We start from the raw sequence: 21,856 nt of genomic DNA on the forward strand, positions 1-21,856 counted from the left end.
GATTTGTAACAAGGAGCAAAATTTTAAATTATCTTATTTAGATATTTGGTTTCAGTTCAGTTCAGTTCAGTCGCTCAGTCTTGTCTGACTCTTTGCAACCCCATGAATCGCAGCATGCCAGGCTTCCCTGTCCATCACCAACTCCCAGGGTTCACTGAGACTCACGTCCATCAAGTCAGTGGTGCCATCCAGCCATCTCATCCTCTGTCGTCCCCTTCTCCTCCTGTCCCCAATCCCTCCCAGCATCAGAGTCTTTCCAATGAGTCAACTCTTCACATGAGGTGGCCAAAGTACTGGAGTTTCAGCTTTAGCATCAGTCCTTCCAAAGAAATCCCAGGGCTGATCTCCTTCAGAATGGACTGGTTGGATCTCCTTGCAGTCCAAGGGAGTCTCAAGACTCTTCATCAATTCTTCGGTGCTAAGCCTTCTTCACAGTCCAACTCTCACATCCATACATGACCACAGGAAAAACCATAGCCTTGACCAGATGAACCTTTGTTGGCAAAGTAACGTCTCTGCTTTTGAATATACTATCTAGGTTGGTCATAACTTTCCTTCCAAGGAGTAAGCGTCTTTTAATTTCATGGCTGCAGTCACCATCTGCAGTGATTTTGGAGTCCCCCAAAATAAAGTCTGACACTGTTTTCACTGTTTCCCCATCTACTTTTCCATAAATATCTAAAATTGATGGGGTATAGATATGTTAAAAGATATAGCCCATACTACACTTTTAAAAAAATTTTCACTGTATTGAAATATTTTTAGGTTTCAATATACATGTTATTTCTATAAAACTTTATATAAAAATTGTTTTGATTTACTTACATAATTTCCAGATGTTTTTTAGTATACCTCCATAGGAAATACAGAAATTAAAGTATTTATATTTATGTAAATTCTAGGTATTTTCTAATGTTTTATATAATAAATATAAGTGATATTGATTATATCAATATCTTGTAGTTCTTATTAAGCAAAAGCCAACAAAAATATTGTATTTTTGCTAAATGCTTTTAAAAAAGAATTCTAATTTTAACCAAGATCTTTTCTTTTTCTTTTGTTGGAAGTCAATGGACATGAAGAAATTGTTAAACTGGTGACTAAGATCATTCTTGTTGGTCAGGCTGAAGAAAAGCATGGCCAAGAAAAAGCTAGGCAAAGTTTATCTACTTGATAAATTGCTAGTTTCACAGTTTTCTCACACAAATTTTCTACTCTTAAAATGTTTATGTTCACCATGCATCATGGTATGTATGAAAATAATACAAGAACTGCATTTTTCAAAACCTGTGCTCTTATCAAAGAACCCATGCCATTTTCAAAGGCCATTTCATGTCATAATTATATGAAACAAGTCGTATATCAAGAATTTTCTTATTGTGGCAATAACATGGGTCAAGCTAATGCTTCTAAGAGGACAGTCAGAATTGTTCTTGAGCTGGCCTTCCTTTTGCTGCAGTAAAGTATTTTAAAGCACTGTCAAATAAATAACGCCTTGTGCCACTACTTAGCATGAAATGCATTAAGTTGAGCTGTCCTGGTGGGAGGCTATGTCATCAACACCCAGTACACGGGATCTGGAGCATCTCCATCTTGTTAAGAGCTAAGCGCTCAAACATGAAATGACTTAGTGTTCTGTATCTAAAACGTCTTTACACAACAGTAGTTTATGAGACAGACATTTCACTGAAAGGTGTTTTCATCTTAAAATGGAATAATATGTTCTTTAATATAGACATTAAAGAACATTTAAAAATTTTAAGGTTTGGCAATCAGTGAGGCAAGGCTTAATTCTTAATACTTTCAGTTGCCAGCTTACTCTTGCTATCTACTGTGACTTTTACTTTTGTGCATCCACATAGATGCTTATTTGCAATAGGCTCACTAAATACCACTAACCATATTTTACAGAAGAATATGATTCAGAAAAAAAGTTTTTCAGTAACATTTTTTAAAGAAAACAAGTTGTTTCTCTCAATTGTACCTTGGGTAGCTCTCAAAGCATCTTGTTTTCAATTATTTAAAATATTTTATATTCCAGAACAATCATTTCAGCAAATTTGATTACATCTTTAGCCTCAATAAACTCAACACTAAGAAATTGCCTTATTTAGAGCAAATTTACTCTTGTTAAAAAGCATATCTTACACTTAATGCATTTTTGAAAACCTGTTGTTAAAAGTTTGGTTTATAAAAACAAAACATGTTGTTAGTACCTCACTTACTTTTATACATCATTTTTCTTTGTATTTGTTATGTTCTTCTTTAGACTGGATGGGAGATGATTTATTGTAAATGTCCTAAGTCACTCTGGAGATTTTTCTCCTCAGGAAACTTTGAGGTGGCAAGCTTACTGTTTTAGCTCTATTTATATAAAAAATTTTTAATAGAACTTTTTCTTGCAACAATCTTGGTCTAAGCAGAAATAAATAAAATATAGTTTTAAAAGTTATTTTTAAATTTTTTGAGTCATAATATGATAAAAAAATTATCTCTTAAATTCTTTATAAACATAATTTTCTATAAAAGGTATATTATGTTCAAAATACATCATTAGCTAACATATTCTCTTTTTCCACCTGGCTTCCCAGGTAGCACTAGTGGTAAAGAATCACTGCCAATGCAGGATACACAAGAGACTCCAGTTTGATCCCTGGGTTGGGAAGATCCCCTGGAGTGAAAGTGAAAACCCACTCCAGGATTCTTGCCTGGAGAATTCCATAGACAGAAGAGCCTAGAGGGCTACAGTCCATGGGGCCACAAAAAGTCAGACACAACTGAACACACATATTAACTGTCAAGCTAATTTGGTAATTATTAAAATATTTGGGAGGTCTTAATAACTGCTTTATTATTACATTTAATGAATATTGAAACCTTCATAAAATATGTACTGTTTTGCTCAGAATATGCCTTTTTTCTTTGACTAATAAAATTTCAAAACAATAAACCAAGTAAGGTGATTTTTCTCCCACTGCAAGTTACATCTATAATTCTTAGTTTTTAAGTGAATGCTTTCTTATTCAGTCCATGTCCCTATGACAGATGTTGTGTTACTGATGAAATATGATATAGCCAATGTGCTAACACAATCATTGATCACATATTAGTGCAGGGATGTCAGAAATGACAAGGAAGTTGACATTTCCTGATTTTGTCTTGAAAAGGCTAAAGTTGGAATGGATTTTAAATGGCACATTCTGTAGTGACCTCAGCCAGAATCAAATGTGGAGCATTTATTCCTTTCACAAGTGATCTTAAGTGCTTACTTCTTGTGTGTACCGTGCTAGTCTATGCTACAGACACAGTGGCAGACAAATCATATAGCAAAACACATCCTGCATTCTGAATCTGGGAAAGGAGAAGCAGGCAGTAAAAAAGCAAAGAAGTAAATATGCAACTTAGTCAGATGGTGTTAAGAACCGCAGAGAAAGGAAAGAAGGCCGAGAGGTGACTCTTTGTAGCCCTATGAATTGTAGCTCACCTGGCTCCTCTGTCCATAGGATTTCCAGACAAGAATACTTGAGTGGGTTTCCATTTCCTCCTCTAGAGCCTGATCCAGGGATTGAACCTGAGTCTCCTGCCTCTCCTACATTGGCAGACAGATTCTTTTACCACTGAGCCACCTGGAAAGCCAGAGAGAGGGGTGCAGTTTTCCAAATCATGGTCAGGAAGGTCCCTAAGGTTGTCATCATTAAGAAGAGATACACTTTTCTTAATCAGCCATCCATCATCTGGGTCTCTCCTTTCCATAGCTTTAGCTTTGCTAAAGAATGTCTACCTAACTTTGGGGAAATCCCAAAGGCCACTCAAAGAGTTTTTATGTCTACTCTCTAAATTCAATGAGAATCTGTGCAGGCATTTTACAAAATGTAGTAACAGACTGTGGGTATGTGGTTTCATAGACCATTCGCTATTTTCTATACTGTACTTTAAGTGTCCATTAAATGTGTCCAGCTATTGACCTTTTATATATTAGATTGAGAAACACTGGACTGGAAGAAACACAAGCTGGAATCAAGATTGCCAGGAGAAATATCAATAACCTCAAATATGCAGATGATGCCACCCTTATGGCAGAAAGTGAAGAGGAACTCAAAAGCCTCTTGATGAAAGTGAAAGTGGAGAGTGAAAAAGTTGGCTTAAGGCTCAACATTCAGAAAACGAAGATCATGGCATCTGGTCCCATCACTTCATAGGAAATAGATGGGGAAACAGTGGAAACAGTGTCAGACTTTATTTTGGGGGAGCTCCAAAATCACTGCATATGGTGACTGCAGCCATGAAATTAAAAGACACTTCCTCCTTGGAAGGAAAGTTATGACCAACCTAGATAGCATATTCAAAAGTAGAGACATTACTTTGCCAACAAAGGTCTGTGTAGTCAAGGCTATGATTTTTCCTGTGGTCATGTATGGATGTGAGAGTTGGACTGTGAAGAAGGCTGAGTGCTGAAGAATTGATGCTTTTGAACTGTGGTGTTGGAGAAGACTCTTGAGAGTCCCTTGGACTGCAAGGAGATCCAACCAGTCCACTCTGAAGGGGATCAGCCCTGGGATTTCTTTGGAAGGAATGATGCTAAAGCTGAAACTCCAGTACTTTGGCCACCTCATGCGAAGAGTTGACTCATTGCAAAAGACTCTGATGCTGGGATGGATTGGGGGCAGGAGGAGAAGGGGACACCAGAGGATGAGATGGCTGGATGGCATCACTGACTCGATGGACGTGAGTCTGAGTGAACTCCTGGAGTTGGTGATGGACAGGGAGGCCTGGCGTGCTGTGATTCATGGGGTTGCAAAGAGTCGGACACGACTGAGCGACTGATCTGATCTGATCTGACTCTCTATGTTAGGCAAAATTATTAATCTAAGAAAGCAAATTATAACCTGTCCAAGTAAACAAGTATTATTATGATGTAACCATTTGGACTTTTAGAGGAATAGTACTACCATGAGGAGGTGGCTAATGAATGTTATACTTCCTTTCAGCACTTTATGAGCCCATGAGTGTTAGGTGAAAACTGGAAGGTCAGTACCTTTCACTGACTGTGGATGAGAAAGGGTTTCCCAATTTTCAAAACCATGAAAAGTGTTTTTCTTCCTTCTCTATTCCCCACATCTATTCTCTTACAATCCTATGCTAACTTGATCTTCTCCATCACCTCCACACCTAATCAATCAGTAAGTCCAGTTATCTTACTCCAAATACATCTCAAACCATCCCAGTTCTCTATTATGGAAACAAGCCCATGTTTGAGCCACCACGTTCTTCCTCCTAAACTGCTAAGTCTTATAATAAGTATAGGGGAACTTATTTATCCTACTTGGAAATTAGCAGGATTTAAGAAAGAGGTTTCAGACTCTTTTGTTGACCATGATGGCTACTCCATTTCTTCCAAGGGATTCCTGCCCATAGTAGTATATATAATGGTCATCTGAGTTAAATTCACCCATTCCAGTTCATTTTAGTTCGCTGATTCCTAGAATGTCAAATTTCACTCTTGCCATCTCAAAGACTTTGACTGTGTGGATCACAATAAACTGTGGAAAATTCTGAAAGAGATGGGAATACCAGAACACCTGGTATTCCCTCTTGAGAAACCTATATGCAGATCAGGAAGCAACAGTTAGAGCTGGACATAGAACAACAGACTGGTTCCAAATAGGAAAAGAGTACATCAAGGCTGTATATTGTCACCCTGCTTATTGAACTTATATGCAGAGTACATTATGAGAGACTCTGGGCTGGAAGAAGCACAAGCTGGAATCAAGATTGCTGGGAGAAATATCAAGAACCTCAGATATGCAGATGACACCACCCTTATGGCAGAAAACGAAGAGGAACTCAAAAGCCTCTTGATGAAAATGGAAGAGGAGAGTGAAAAAGTTGGCCTAAAGCTCAACATTCAGAAAACGAAGATCATGGCATCTGGCCCCATCACTTCATGGGAAATAGATGGGGAAACAGTGGAAACAGTGTCAGACTTTATTTTTTGGGGGGCTCCAAAATCACTGCAGATGGTGATTGCAGCCATGAAATGAAAAGACACTCCTTGGAAGGAAAGTTATGACCAACCTAGACAGCATATTCAAAAGCAGAGATATTACTTTGCCAACAAAGGTCTGTCTAGTCAAGGCTGTGGTTTTTCCTGTGGTCATGTATGGATGTGAGCGTTGGACTGTGAAGAAAGCTGAGCGCCAAAGAATTGATGCTTTTGAACTGTGGTGTTGGAGAAGAGTCTTGAGACTCCCTTGGACTGCAAGGAGATCCAACCAGTCCATTCTAAAGGAGGTCAGTCCTGGGTGTTCTTTGAAAGGACTGATGTGGAAGCTGAAACTTCAATACTTTGGCCACCTCATGTGAAGAGTGGACTCATTGGAAAAGACTGTGAGGCTGGGATGGATTGGGGGCAGGAAGAGAAGGGGACGACAGAGGATGAGATGGCTGGATGGCATCACCACCTTGATGGTCATGAGTTTGGGTGAAATCCAGGCATCGGTTATGGACAGAGAGGCCTGGCATGCTGCAATTCATGGGGTCGCTAAGAGTCAGACATGACTGAGTGACTAAACTGAACTGAAGAATGAGGCTTCAGATTAAGCTTGGAAACTTGGAAGAACTGCTTTTAAGACTAGTTTGTACTGTGTACAATTGTTTCATGTACAATTGTACCATGTACAATGTATTACCATACATTCCTCGTCTTTTGTGATTATATGTATGACCAGGCCGGAGGTAGTGTGATCTAGTTAAGTTGAGAGAGGAATCTGACTATGGCTTGGAGGGAATGCACATCCATAGAAGAATAGGCAGTTGATTTGGGAGATCTGGGGAATTTAGTAGTGGCAGTTCTGAAGGAGGTCAGCAATCGTCTGTACAGGGCCGTGGAGCCTGAAAACATTGTTCAGTAACATTGAAATTTTTTAGAATGCAAAGTTAAAGAGAACAGACTTTATTCAGACTTTATTTTTTGAAAGGTAGAAACCCCTGAGACTGCTTGGTAATGAAAGTGTTTATCTCTATAGTCAGAAGGCTACTGAAATTTGGGCACAAATTCTTTATATACAATATTCTAAATTTAGTACTACTCTTAAGAGCAATGTGGGAATACTTACAAGTTTACAGTCATTGATAGAAATAGGCTACAATGAGAACTATTTATTTAAATGGGAGACTAAAGAAATTAGAGTGTTCTATCAGTGCATCTTTAATCTCTACCCTTGAGTCTATTTCCTGAACAATTATATCCCACATGAAATGCTACTAGGCTCAATTTGCAGCCCTTTTGATTAAGCTAGGCTATAACTCAGTAAGGCACATGGATTGAATTCTTTTATACCATTTGAGCTGAATAGCTTCGATTGGTCTCTTAGAGACCTATCAGCTGAATGAACTGCCTGAGAGTGTTTGCCAGGGGACAACAGAGCCTAAAGCTTAAATGTGAACTTCTGCATCAGATGTACTTAAAATCCTAAAGAATTGGAATAATTTTGCTTTTAGATATTTGAGAATTTTGATTCGATTGTCTAAATTGGTATGTGATTTGTGATTCAATTCTCTGCAGAAAAATACTGCTTATTTTTTTTTTTAATCTATGTTAGCGTTCAACTGGAATACTCAATTAAGGAGGAAAACAATAAATAATAGTTACCTCAGGTATAGATTTTTCAACCAAGATGATGAATCACAGTTTTAAAGATTGTAAAGCTAATTTTCACTTGGTGATTAAGCACTTATATTCAGACAGCTGTATTATGCCAATGACTCACCTGAAATAGGAATATCCTCCTTATCTTGATAAAATAGGATACATTTATAACATCTGTAAATATGTCTTTTAAAGGATATATGAAAGTAATGAGGAATATTGCCATTTTTATTAGATTGCAAAGGTGCAAAAATTATTTTATTTTATAAATGTGATAGTTTTCCTTTCTGTGAACACAAAAATGTTTTAAAAGGCAGGTCAAAACAGGCAATATTTATGTTTAAGTAATCTATATTTAGATTACCTTTGAAGTTCAAGTATAAAGATTTTTTAAGAGGACAGATGTCATAAATTATACAGTGCAAATTTTATGTGCTTATAGTAACATTACTCCAATCTTGTCAGCAAGCCTGAGATTACCTTTCATAAAAGAGAAGAATTTAGTTGTATGTATGTATCACATACACAGAAGAACTGTACAAAAAAGATCTTCACTACCAAGATAATCACAATGGTGTGATCACTCACCTAGAGCCAGACATCCTGGAATGTGAAGTCAAGTGGGCCTTACGAAGTATCACTATGAACAAAGCTAGTGGAGGTGATGGAATTCCAGTGGAGCTATTTCAAATCCTGAAAGATGATGCTGTGAAAGTGCTACACTCAATATGCCAGCAAATTTGGAAAACTCAGCAGTGGCCACAGGACTGGAAAAGGTCAGTTTTCATTCCAATCCCTAAGAGAGGCAAGGCCAAAGAATGCTCAAACTACTGCACAATTGCAGTCATCTCACACACTAACAAAGTAATGCTCAAAATTCTTCAAGCCAGACTTCAGCAATACGTGAACCATGAACTTCCAGATGTCCAAGCTGGTTTCAGAAAAGGCAGAAGAACTAGAGATCAAATTGTCAACAACTGCTAGATCATTGAAAAAGCAAGAGAGTTCCAGAAAAACATCTATTTCTGCTTTATTGACTATGCCAAAGCCTTTGACTGTGTGGATCACAATAAATTGTGGAAAATTCTGAAAGAGATAGGAATAACAGACCACCAGACCTGCTTCTTGAGAAACCTATATGCAGGTCAGGAAGCAACAGTTAGAACTGGACATGGAACAACAGACTGGTTCCAAACAGAAAAAGGAGTACGTCAAGGCTGTATATTGTCACCCTGCTTATTTAACTTATATGCAGAGTACATCATGAGAAATGCTGGGCTGGATGAAGCACAAGCTGGAATCAAGATTGCCAGGAGAACTATCAATAACCTCAATTATGCAGACGACACCACCCTTATAGCAGAAAGTGATGAAAAAAGTGGAAGAGGAGAGGAAAAAGTTGGCTTAAAGCTCAACATTCAGAAAACTAAGATCATGGCATCCGGTCCCAACACTTCATGGCAAATAAATGGGGAAACAGTGGCTGACTTTATATTTTTGGGCTCCAAAACCACCGCAGATGGTGATTGCAGCCATGAAATGAAAAGACACTTACTCCTTGGAAGGAAAGTTATGACCCACCTCAACAGCATATTAAAAAGCAGAGACATTAGTTTGCCGACAAAGGTCCATCTAGTCAAGACCATGGTTTTTCTAGTAGTGATGTATGGATGTGAGAGTTGGACTATAAAGAAAGATGAGCACCAAAGAATTGATGCTTTTGAACTGTAGTGTTGGAGAAGACTCTTGAGAGTCCCTTGGACTGCAAGGAGATCCAACCAGTCCATCCTAAAGGAGATCAGTCCTGGATTTCATTGGAAGGATTGATGTTGAAGCTGAAACTCCAATACTTTGGCCACCTGATGCGAAGGGCTGACTCATTTGAAAAGACCCTGATGCTGGGAAAGATTGAGGGCAGGAGGAGAAGGGGACAACAGAAGATCCGATGGTTGGATGGCATCACTGACTCAATGGACATGAGTTTGGGTGAACTCTGAGATTTAGGTGATGGACAGGGAGGCCTGGTGTGTTGCAGTTCATGGGGTTGCAAAGAGCTGGACACTACTGAGTGACTGAACTGAACTGATACATCACAACTCTTACAAAACATGTAAAAGACTCTGAAGTAAAGTGAAAGTCACTCAGTCGTGTCCTACTCTTTGTGACCCCATGGATGTTACAGTCCATAGCATTCTCCAGGCCTATATACTGGAGTGGGTAGCCGTTCCCTTCTCCAGGGGATCTTCCCAACCCAGGGATCGAATGAAGGTTGCCTGCATTACAGGCAAATTCTTTACTGTCTGAATAGTCATTTCAATTAAAGGAGAAAAGAGAGACAAGCAACTTTAGAAGGGAAAAAGACCTTCAATATACCCATGTTTTCTAAGTTAGGCTATTTGGTAGAAAAACAATTAAAAAAAGAAACCAGCCTAAGAGTAGCAAAGCTTCCTGAGCCTAAAGTAGAGATTGTTGTGTGAACTAGAAATGCCACATGCCATATCAGTAAACAAAGGATGTTGTAGCCATTAGCTGCTACAGCCACCCCCAACGGTGAGCCCTGAGGGAACTCAGGATGGAAATGGAATGCCTGCCATCAAATCTTCAGACAATCCAGCTACCATCCAACAGGGCACCCTGAGGAAATGCAGGATGAGAAAACACAGGACACTGGCCCCAGACAGCTTCCCAGATAGCTGAGGTGCCCATCAAGGGAATGATTTCAGGGAGCCCTGTCCTTGCGGCTTCCCATACATAGAAAAGCACTAAATTCCTTAGCTTGACATATCTGGTGTTCTTGAAGCAATAAGTAATCTTTTGATGTCCTGACTACCCAGTCTTTGTTGCAAAAACCCCTATATACCCTGGCTTCCTCCCTTGTGGCTTCAGAGCAGTTTCTCAGAGTTAACAGAGATGCTGAGTCCCAGGCTTAAGATCTCAGTTTTGTCCACCGAATAAAGCATAACTCGGTTGTGCTTTTTCTTTTTCCTTTTTTTTCTTCAGTTGAGAGTTGTTTAGTAAAAAAGGGTATTGCTGGAATAGTTGCAGGAGGGCCTGACACAAAGAGAGGGCTCTGGTTGTAATATGCGCTATGGCTTGCTAAAACAGAAGGAATCACACGGGCATACATGCACAAAGGATGAGAGAAAAGCACCTGGACAACAGTCTGTCACGTGAACTGTCAATTATTAGTCAGCCCGGTTCAAATGACCATGCATGGTTTCCCCTGAAATTACTACTCTAGCCTTGGTGGTTTCTTCATTAGATTTCTTATGGCCACCTCTACGTGGTGTTAAACCAGGGGTGAATAATGGTTGCCCCGTAGCATCGTAAAACAGAACCCTTTGCTAACAGTCTCTCTAACTCCAGAGTGAGAACACTGATTAGCAATGGAGCATTTCTTTGAGGGAGCTGGACTGGCAAACAATTTCTCTTCCATTATCCCAGGTGACTGGAAGATGTAAAAAGGCAATGTAGTTTTCCAAGTAATTTTATTTAAAACACATGTGAAACTTCATGTGACCTTAAGGTTTATGGAAATTTGAATACTCTTTTGGGAAGCAAACACAAGATTGTCTTTAAAAGGAAATCCAGATTTATTTTGACCTTTTTCTAAAAACTAATTTCCAAAAGCAATATTTTTGGAATGGCAAAGAAAATGATATACTCTTGAGTCTTAGTTTTCACTTCTGTTCAGCTCTAATAGTTATCCACTGCTATGTACAAAGTTAACCCCCCGAACTTGTAGATTTCAAATAATAAATTCTTATCATCTCATAGTTTTTTTACATGTTAGTTAGGAATCTAGGTACAACTTAGCTGGTTACCGCCTCTGGCTCAAGTTCTCTCATGCAATTTCTATCAACGGGTTGGGCAAGACTTCAGGTAACTGACTTCTGGCTATTCTGAGACAGAAATAATAGTCTTCCAAACCTGTGCACGTGGTTCAGGGGAGGCCTCAACTTCTTATCACACAGGCATCTCCATGGGTTCTCTGAGTGACCTCACAATATGGAGGCTGGTGATGAGAGGGAGTGTGTGTGTGTCTTTGTGCCAGAAAGCCTCATGATAGAAGCCAAGTCTTTTTGGATCCTAATTACAGAAGTGGTATCCCATCATTTGTGCAGCATTTTCCTTGTTAGTAATCAATTAAGCCAGTCCACTCTGTTGACAAAATATTGTTGCCTGCTATTTCAATAAAAAAAGAATGTTACCTGCCATGCCAGCACACTGTGAATGTTGCCCACAAACAAGCCATCAAGCCATTAGCCACTGCAGCCACTCCTGACTGTAAGTACCCTGTAGGGAATTCAGCATGGAGAGGAAAAAAACAGGATACTGTTCCTGGATAGTTAAGATGTATATCAAAGGATTAATTTCAGTGAGCCTAGACTCTTGCTTCTTCCTATACACAGAAAATCACTAAAATCATTCACTTGAAAAGTCAGGAGAAGGTTTCCCAACACACATAAACTGTACACATGTTGTATATACATACAATGTATACAGTGAGGGAGATAAATTGAAGGAGGGAAAGAGCACAGGAACTAACATTAGACGGGAAAGTAGGAGCTAGCATTATAGGCTAGGTCTTATTCTAAGAACAGAAAGAAATCACTGAATGGTTTTCAGGAAGAAATGCACTATGCCTATTCTGACTTATATTTCAAAGAAATAACTTTGGTTTCTAAAGAAATGATAGATTTTTAGAAGGACTAAGAATGAAGACAGAGAGATTATTTAAAAGATTTTGCAGTAGTCCATTGAAAAGAAGATTTTGGCTTGGAATGAGGTGGGAAGTGAAGAGTGGCAGGCGGTAAAGATAAAAAGGTAAGAACAAAATTAAGATGCATCTTGTACCTACAACCAGTAGGATCTGATAATGGAATATATGTGGGTAATGAAAGAGAAGAATCAAAAGATATATTTTTTAGACACAAGTTGAATGAATGAACCACAGCTCCCCACTCTGTCTTTCCAATTCAGTTTCATTATGCTCATTAATAAAATAAATTATTCAAGCTACTATTGATGTAATGTATAATAAATTATAAAGCATGCTTGCATTGCATCTTGCTTTTTAGCAATGGCTCTATAAAATAGACTTTATTATCCTCATTTTACAGATAAGAAGAAGAGCCTCAGAGAAGCTTAAAGTGCCCATAAGCACACAATTAATGTTGCTTATCATGACTTCAACCCAGGTTTACTGCTCCTAAATACTACAAGTGTTTTACTAATCACACTGCCTCACAGGTCAAGCTTAACAATGCTGGATTTAGAAACATAAGAGACAGTAAGAGCTATACAAAATGCTGCATGGTTAGCTCTTAATGAATAATAACCTAGTCATGAACATCATCTTTATACTCCCTTTATAAAATAGTTTAGATTCCTATTTTAAAATGAAAATCATATGTCTCCCAAGTAATGTCATTACCTATATTTTCCTAAGTAGAGGCAAATTTGGCATACTACTAGAAAAAAATATTCAGGCACCATTTGCTTTAAGCAAGTTGTATATTCAACCTTACATGTAAAGAATGACTCAGAAAATATGAATTTAAATGTGTACACTTGCTCTATGTTGGGGCTTATTTATAAAGTCTATCATAAAATTATGGGGCCTCATGAAGAAGGGACCTTAAGTCACACTTCATACTAAAACATGCTGAGATTACGTGAACGTGCGTGCTACGTCACTTCAGTTGTGTTCAACTCTGTGACTCCATGGACTGGAGCTTACCAGGCTCCTCTGTCCATGGAATTCTCCAGGGAAGAATACTGGAGTGGGTTGCCACGTCTTCCTCCAAAGAATCTTTCTGGCCCAGGGATCAAACCTGCACCTCCGGTGGCTCTTGCATTCTCGGTGGATTCTTTACTGCTGAGCCACCTGGGAAGCCCAGTTACATGGACAAGTGTTTAATATCTGATGAAGAAATGACACAAGAATTCAAGAAGAATATGACCAAGAGCAAAAGAAAGATGGATAGACACATGAGTCCCTTTGTCTTGTTAACACTCAGTGATGCCATATTAGAAAGTTTTATAGGTTTTGGTTTATTATTAAAGTTCTCAACTGGTGATGAAAGAATAATAGAATTTGCATCATCTAATTTCAGAGATCCCAGAATTTATAGCTAGAGTCACCAAGTGGTTTAAGATTGGCTTTCCATATGCTGCCTTACATTTCATTTTGTTGAGGGCTTTAAGAAAAACAACCTCACCATGAGATGTTTTTTCAATATTGAGCTGTAATTCATATGCACACCCACTGACTTTGTCAGTTTTAAAGAAAGACCTGAAATGAATGGAGTGGTAAAAAGCAATTTTGTGCCATTTTTGAGGCAAGATATAAAACCCCCCTTATTAAAAATAGACAAAGAAGAAATAAAAGACATAGCGTGCCACAAACTTGGTCAATATCATGTCAAAAAGCTGCACAGCAGAATAGTGTTTTTCTTTAACAACTTTATGTTTATTGAAAAATGTGCTCCTATTTAAAAAAACAGTGATCTGTAAATTGGTTAGTGAATCAGGGCATTACATTTGTAATCAAACATTACCTCACCTACCTAACTGGACCACTAGTATGGTGCGCGAGCGTCTCACTGTCAGCACTATATTATGTAAATTGATGTATGATTCCCTTAGTACTTGAGTTCTCGTGGACAAGATGTTAACCATTATTTCAAATGCCTCATACATAGCATCTTGATAGAAAATTTATGTCTACTTTTCTCATTTTGAAAAGTTGAGTCTCTGATAATTTTAATATTTAAATATAGTTTTATACTGCCTTGTATAAATTAGTTTTAAGGTAAATTTTGTAAGGCCACAATGAATAAGAAATATAGGCCCTCTGTGCCTAAATACTTTAAATGTTTGTTTTTGGAGATTTCCTGCTTTTTATGTACATGTGTCTGTCCTGTACTTAATCACTCAGTTGTGTCCAACTCTTTGCAACCCTATGGACTGTAGCCCACCAGACTCCTCTGTCCATGGGGATTCTCCAGGTAAAAATACTGGAGTGGGTTGCCATGCCCTCCTCCAGGGGATCTTCCAACCCAGGGATCAAACCCAGGTCTACCACATTGCAGACAGATGCTTTCTTTACCATCTGAGCCACCAGGGAAGCCCAAAAATACTGGAGGGGGTAGCCTATCCCTTCTCCAGGGGATCTTCTGGGCCAAGGAATCAAACCAGGGTCTCCTGTATTGCAGGTGGATTCTTTACCAGCTGAGCTACCTGGGAAGCCCACATATACATACATATACATATATATATATATATATATACACACACACACACACACACATTGATTTTTATCTCCTTGGTAAGAGCTGGATTCTTGCAAGAGCTGAGTGTAGGACAAAGGTTATCTCATTTTTCCCCCTATTGTTAACCAAGCTAAAATTTTCATATTCCCATAAACTGTGAATCAAAAGCCCAAACAAGTTTTCCTATCAAAATCCAGGGTGTTTTTATACATGGCTGCCAGATACCTGTCAAATCTATGACTTCCTAAACCACTCTCCCTGCTTCACTGTCATTTATAAGGAAAAAATGAGTATATGTGGTGCTTCCTTGAATATATCTGAAACTACATTGTTGCTTGAGGGAGAGTATTTTTTAATATGTTGACATTTCTATCTGTTTTTGCCATTTTATATTTGTACCTTGTCGCCTCTTATTTTTATTGTCTCACTAATCTTTCCCCTTAGCAAATCCTTTATTTTTTATTAGAAACACCCACCTTTTTTAGAGAAGTACTTTTTATGTCCCTGTGGAACTAAATCGGCTTCAGTTGTCCTTTTAGTGCATTAGCTCTCTGGGGGTGAATTGGAGGCCTTATAAGTGATTCTTAATGTAAACACAGTGCTTTAAAGAAATCTCTTGAAGACATCTTATTTGGAAACAATCATGTTTAAATATCCATAGTTTGTGAAAGTATTTCCAGCCATTTTATTTTGGTGCACATAAAAACTGGATTTTTATTTCTCTGTCACTCATCTGTTCTTTTACAATATTCCAAAACAAATCCTTATAAAATAATGTGCAACTATTCTTCTATGCTCCTGAACATTTGAAAATAGCTGTGGTTTCTTCTGAAATAAGAAAGGCATTGATTTTTATTAGTAGTGCCTAGAGCATACCATATAATGCTTTGTTGACATTTTAACATCCGCTGGATCATGGAAAAAGCAAGAGAGTTCCAGAAACATCTATTTCTGCTTTATTGACTATGCCAAAGCCTTTGACTGTGTGGATCACAATATACTGTGGGAAATTCTGAAAGAGATGGGAATACCAGACCACCTGACCTGCCTCTTGAGAAATCTGTATGAAGGTAGGGAAGCAACAGTTAGAACTGGACATGGTACAACAGACTGGTTCCAAATAGGAAAAGGAGTACATCAAGGCTGTATATTGTCACCCTGCTTATTTAACTTATATGCAGAGTACATCATGAGAAACGCTGGACTCGAAGAAACACAAACTGGAATCAAGATTGCCGGGAGAAATATCAATAACCTCAGATATGCAGATGACACCACCTTTATGGCAGAAAGTGAAGAGGAACTCAAAAGCCTCTTGATGAAAGTGAAAGTGGGGAGTGAAAAGGTTGGCTTAAAGCTCAACATTCAGAAAATGAAGATCATGGCATCTGGTCCCATCACTTCATGGGAAATAGATGGGGAAGCAGTGGAAACAGTGTCAGACTTTATTTTTCTGGGCTCCAAAATCACTGCAGATGGTGACTGAGCCATGAAATTAAAAGACGCTTACTTCTTGGAAGGAAAGTTATGTCCAACCTAGATAGCATATTGAAAAGCAGGGACATTACTTTGCCAACAAAGGTCCATCTAGTCAAGGCTATGGTTTTTCCTGTGGTCATGTATGGATGTGAGAGTTGGACTGTGAAGAAGGCTGAGTGCCGAAGAATTGATGCTTTTGAACTGTGGTGTTGGAGAAGATTCTTGCAAGTCCCTTGGACTGCAAGGAACTCCAACCAGTCCATTCCGAAGGAGATCAGCCCTGGGATTTCTTTGGAAGGAATGATGCTAAAGCTGAAACTCCAGTACTTTGGCCACCTCATGGGAAGAGTTGACTCATTGGAAAAGACTCTGATGTTGGGAGGGATTGGGGGCAGGAGGAGAAGGGGACGACAGAGGATGAGATGGCTGAATGGCATCACTGACTCAATGGACGTGAGTCTGAGTGAACTCCAGGCCAGGGAGGCCTGGCGTGCTGCAATTCATGGGGTCGCAAAGAGTCGGACCGGACTGAGTGACTGAACTGAACTGAATATTGTGATGGAAATCCTTCCAATGTTTAGATAACCTGTATTCCTTAGAATCATATCTTTGAAAGCTTTTGTAGTAAATTCACTTTTAGATTCTTATCAGGAAATGCTTTAACCCCCATAAACTCTTTCTATAAAATCTTTTGTATAAACATGTATAGCAAACACACATCTTGGTTGCTGATAGTGAGTTTTATACTGAAATCTATTAAATAGTTAATCAATCATCTATTTCTTTAATGTAGCCATTCTAGTATGTTTCATATGCTACGAGGATGAGAATATGCCTGATGCTCTTTGGCTCGAAAATCTTTTTGGACACAAAGTAAAAAGACCTGGGATGGTACTTTCTGCGGATTAAACATCTCTTAGCCAACTTTTCCTGGTTCTATCACTGCTTAATATTCTCAACCTCACTGTCATGTAGATGAGAGTCCCCCTTCGTCTAGAGAGTAAATAATATGACATCTCAGGTGCTGAAGACAATCTGCAACCTGTGTATAAAGGTTTTAATCCTGAATTACTTTTGTTTCTCATTCTAAGTTTTCTCATAGCTCACACAGAGTTGGCAAATAAATTTTATAAATGAATAAATGTACCAATTCAAGAGTGAATAAATAAAATTTGTACTTCTTCAAGCCAGGTAACATTACTCCAGAAAAATGAGTCTACCTGATTGTTTTTTAAAAACTTGCTTTTCCATCTCTGTCTCTTTGATCTTGCCTTCTGCCCACATGTTAAAATGCTACTTATTTTCCAGTCATATTTCAGATCCCACCTCATCAAGAGCCTTTCCTCATCCATTTTATCAAAAGCAATCTCCCCATTTTCTTAATTCTGTAGAATTCAGTATCTCTCCTAAGAGGTAATATTATGCTTATTTATAGCAAAGCTAGCCATAATTATTGTTTATTAGTTTCCACACATGGTGCTTTGTTCATTTTTCTTTATCTCCAGTAACCTTTAAAAATTACTGTAAAAACAAAGATTTAAAGATAAAGACACTGAGACACAGAGCACTTGTACATAATAGAATTTGGGTTCTAACCAAGGTAGGTAGCCTGATCCCAGAGCCTGTGCTATCAACATTATGCTGAATGCTTAAGAGTAAGCATAAAGTGGCATGATCACTTCTAAGTATGAAATAATTCCTCAATATTTATTTAATGTTTAAGAAGTCTTTTTAAATAATTTTGAACTACACATATGGCTTGAATTTGAATGGCTTATGTGCTCCTCAAGTTATGACCATCAATAGCTATTTGAAACCAAATCACTATCTCTTGATTTTCCCAGCACTTATCATGTTCTCCAAACCCAAAATGTATCTAATTATATGATGCCATTAGACTAATCTTGCTTCCTGTTTCTGAATAATTATAATTTTCTTCATGACTTTTAATCTTTCTGATATGTAGAAATCTTCTATCTGCAACTAAATTTAGGTAAGTATATTCACAAGAGGCTAATTTATGGAATGAATTAATTATAAACAAGTTGAAATGATGACAAATAATCTAATTATATTACAACAGTATTCTAAAAGATTATATTGCACATTTTAACATTTTATCTTACTATTTATTCTCAAAAGTCATTTCAAGAAGTTAATACATATAGGTAGACAAACACATAAATGGGCTTCATGCACTGGCAGAATTCATTTCCTCTTCTATATATCCACAGCTCAAATTTCAATCATAGCATTTACCAAACTTTATTATTCTATTTTCATGTGTGTCTATCTCCAGATGGTAGATTTCTTAAGAAAAAAGGAAATATCTTTTAAATCTAGACCAGCTACCATTTTATGTCTAGATATATTGACGTAGGATGCAGTTTTCTGATTACCTAATCTAAAGAAAAACTTCTCACCCATAGTATTTTTTACCCACATTTCCATGCTATGTTTTCTGAGTAGCTTAAAATTACCTTTTTCACTTGTTTGTTTATCTCTGAAAATTTCATGTCTCTGATATCTCCTGCTCCCTTATCTGTTTTTCAAGGAGAGCAGAGAAGTTCCTTGTTTACCACTGAATTTCATAGATAAGGAAGCATAACTGGCCTTCAGTAGGTACTCAATAAATACTTATTTAATAAACAACTACTAGGTCCTCAGTAAACTTAGGAATTAATTTTATTATTACGGAATTAATGATTATAAAACTATAGACCGGTTTTAGCCAAAAAATCTTATTTGACTCTTGCTACCCCATATATGGTAGCCTGCCAGGCTCCTGTGTCTATGGGATTCTCCAGGCAAGAAGACCAGAGTGGGTTGCCATTTCCCTTTCCAGGGAATCTTCCTGACCCAGGAATTGAACCTGGGTATCCTGCATTGCAGGCAGATTCTTTTACCGACTGAGCTATGAGGGAAGCCCAAAACTTAAGCCAAAAACTATAGCACTTGGTTATGATAATGAGTACATTAAAAATCACATTCTTTAGGATAAAAAATTATCTGATCTACATCAGATACTTCATTTACAAACAAACACACAGAAAGTTTCTCAAAAATACTTGTTGAAAGTTGAGTTGGATACATAAGTAAAATCTAATTGTCTTTCAGATTTACTCATGTGATCACTTCAGTGGTGGTGCTGGTGGTTTAGTAGCTCAGTTGTGTACAACTCTTTGAGACCCATGCAGCCTGCCAATCTCCTCTGGGATTTCCTCTCCATGGGATTTCCTAGGCAGAAATACTGGAGTGAGTTGCCATGCCTTCCTCTAGAGGATCTTTCCAAACCCAGGGAACACACCCACATCTCCTGCATGACAGGTAGATTATTTACCACTGGGCCACCTGTGAAGCCCTGCAGTAAATTTATGTTCTCATAAATTAGAATCACATTAGAATATTTTCTGAACATAAATAATTTGGTATTTTATTTCAATTCTCTTCTATTAAATGTTGTGGCTATTATATCACCTATCTCCTGATTTGAATGACATCTTCTGTAATAGTAGAGTTTTATTTTGGGGGTTTGTTTGTTTTCTTATTTAAATTTTGGATCATAGACCACTTTGAGAATCTGATGACAAGGATGACATTTCTTTTCAGAAAAATAAAGATGTAATGCTATACAGATAATTTCATATATAATTATAGGTAGTCTCAGGTAAGACATGGCTAGGCTTACCCAGTTGATCTGTGTGATTCTGATAGAAAAGCAAGAAATGAAGCACATATGCTCCTATAACACAGCAAGTAATAGTTACTCTTGTATTGGGTTGGCCAAAAATTTCGTTTGGATTTTTCCATACTGTCTTACAACCTGAATGAACATTTTGGCCAACCCAATAATAAGATGTACTCTAGAATGCCAGTTATGCCCCAGGAAAAAAGACAACGGTCCCAAGTGTCTGGGCTTCTTTTATCAGGCTGACTCCTCACTCTCCACTGAGACTCTCAAAACCTCCAAACTTGAGGTGTGCTACGGTAAGGAACAGGGGAAGGGTAGGAAGGTACTGGATAGCCTTGGTCATACGTACAGTATATATACGGCCTCTTCCCTGGTTGAGCAGTACAACTAAATAGAAGGAACCTCAGCAGGATCCAAGGATTCCTTAGTTAGTCCTAAGCCTGGATCAACACTTTATGCCTGGACTATATCATTTGGCATATTTCTAAGGATTTGTCATGACAGTGTGATTTCACATAAGCATGAGTGGAGACAGTGATTAAGAGTGGAAGCTTCTGGTACTGGAATTGCCTGTAAGAATTTTTAACATCTGATGGCCTGTGAGTCTAAATGAGAGTTTGAACTGTGGCTCAGATTTTGGCTGTGGCTATCTCCTCCTTTCTTATTCTGGGTGCTGAATGGTTCTTTATTAAAGCCACTAGGATAGATGGGGAATGGGCTTCTAAGGGTAAAGAATATGTCTGAAGTTAATGAGATTTTGGTTTAAAAGGAATGTTAGGAATACTCCTGATAATTCTCTTAGGTCATCCCCAGACTTCCATAGACTTTGCTTGCAGAATACAGACTCTTCTTGCATTATAACTACTAGTAAGTAAATGCAGACTACATAGAAGAAAGTTCTAGGAGAATGGGAGATATATGGGAAAACAGTATTCTAGCCTAGTAAGGACAGGTGCTGCTGATGGACAGTTTTATAGGAAAATAATGAATTTTTATCAATTCCTGGATATTTCAGTGGGACTGAAACAGTGATGTATTGCCAAGAAAAGAAATCTCTTATGTGTCAGTTGCTGGATTACTCATTAACCATCTGTTCTTGGCATTTGCATGCTAAGTCTCTTCAGTCATGTCTGACTCTTTTCCACCGTATGGACTGTAGCCCGCCAGACTCCTCTGTCCATAGGATTATCCATGCAAGAACACCATAGTGAATTGCCATGCCCTCCTCCATGGGATCTTCCTCACCCAGGGATTGTACCCACATCTCTTATGTCTCTTGCATTGGCAGGTGGTTTCTTTAACACCGCACCCCTGAATCCATGTTCCTATTGCTATTGATTAAGAAACCCACTTCATCACCATTGATGTTAAGACCACACCTTTAAGACTAGAGCTTCACCTCTTTACTTTTAGACAGAGGAGATAATTGAGTGTTTGATGAACTTTTAAAGGAACAATTACACAAAGATTTTAATTTTTTTTTTTTAATGTTAGAAACTTCATCTCAGTTAACAGTTGAAAAAAACCAACAAGGAAGAGGATCCAAATTTCACTGGGACTTAGTGGTGGCCACTATAATGACTGGAAAGGGCATGAAAATTTTTTTGGATATCGTTATCCTAACTGCCCCTAATTCTAGTTGTTCTATTATAGTGATTGCTACTCTGGACTCCTTGAGACTGTACCATGCTGCCCTATCTAAGGGAAAGGTAGATTCAAGAGAAATGGCAACAGTCTTGGTTAACCTCAAAGTCCCCTTTT

At 38.1% G+C, this 21,856-nt stretch overlaps 1 long non-coding RNA gene across 1 annotated transcript in view; it reads left to right on the forward strand.

Annotated features, from left to right (window-relative positions):
- Window positions 1-11,688: 11,688 nt before the first annotated feature.
- The window catches only part of LOC132346724 (uncharacterized), a 71,117-nt gene continuing 60,949 nt past the window's right edge, over window positions 11,689-21,856 (forward strand). The window contains exon 1 of the long non-coding RNA XR_009496640.1: window positions 11,689-11,935. This is a non-coding gene — a long non-coding RNA (uncharacterized lncRNA). The remainder of the gene's footprint in view (window positions 11,936-21,856) is intronic.

The sequence above is a fragment of the Bos taurus genome, chromosome 12 (assembly GCF_002263795.3).
Source record: "Bos taurus isolate L1 Dominette 01449 registration number 42190680 breed Hereford chromosome 12, ARS-UCD2.0, whole genome shotgun sequence".
NCBI classification, from domain to species: Eukaryota; Metazoa; Chordata; class Mammalia; order Artiodactyla; family Bovidae; genus Bos; species Bos taurus.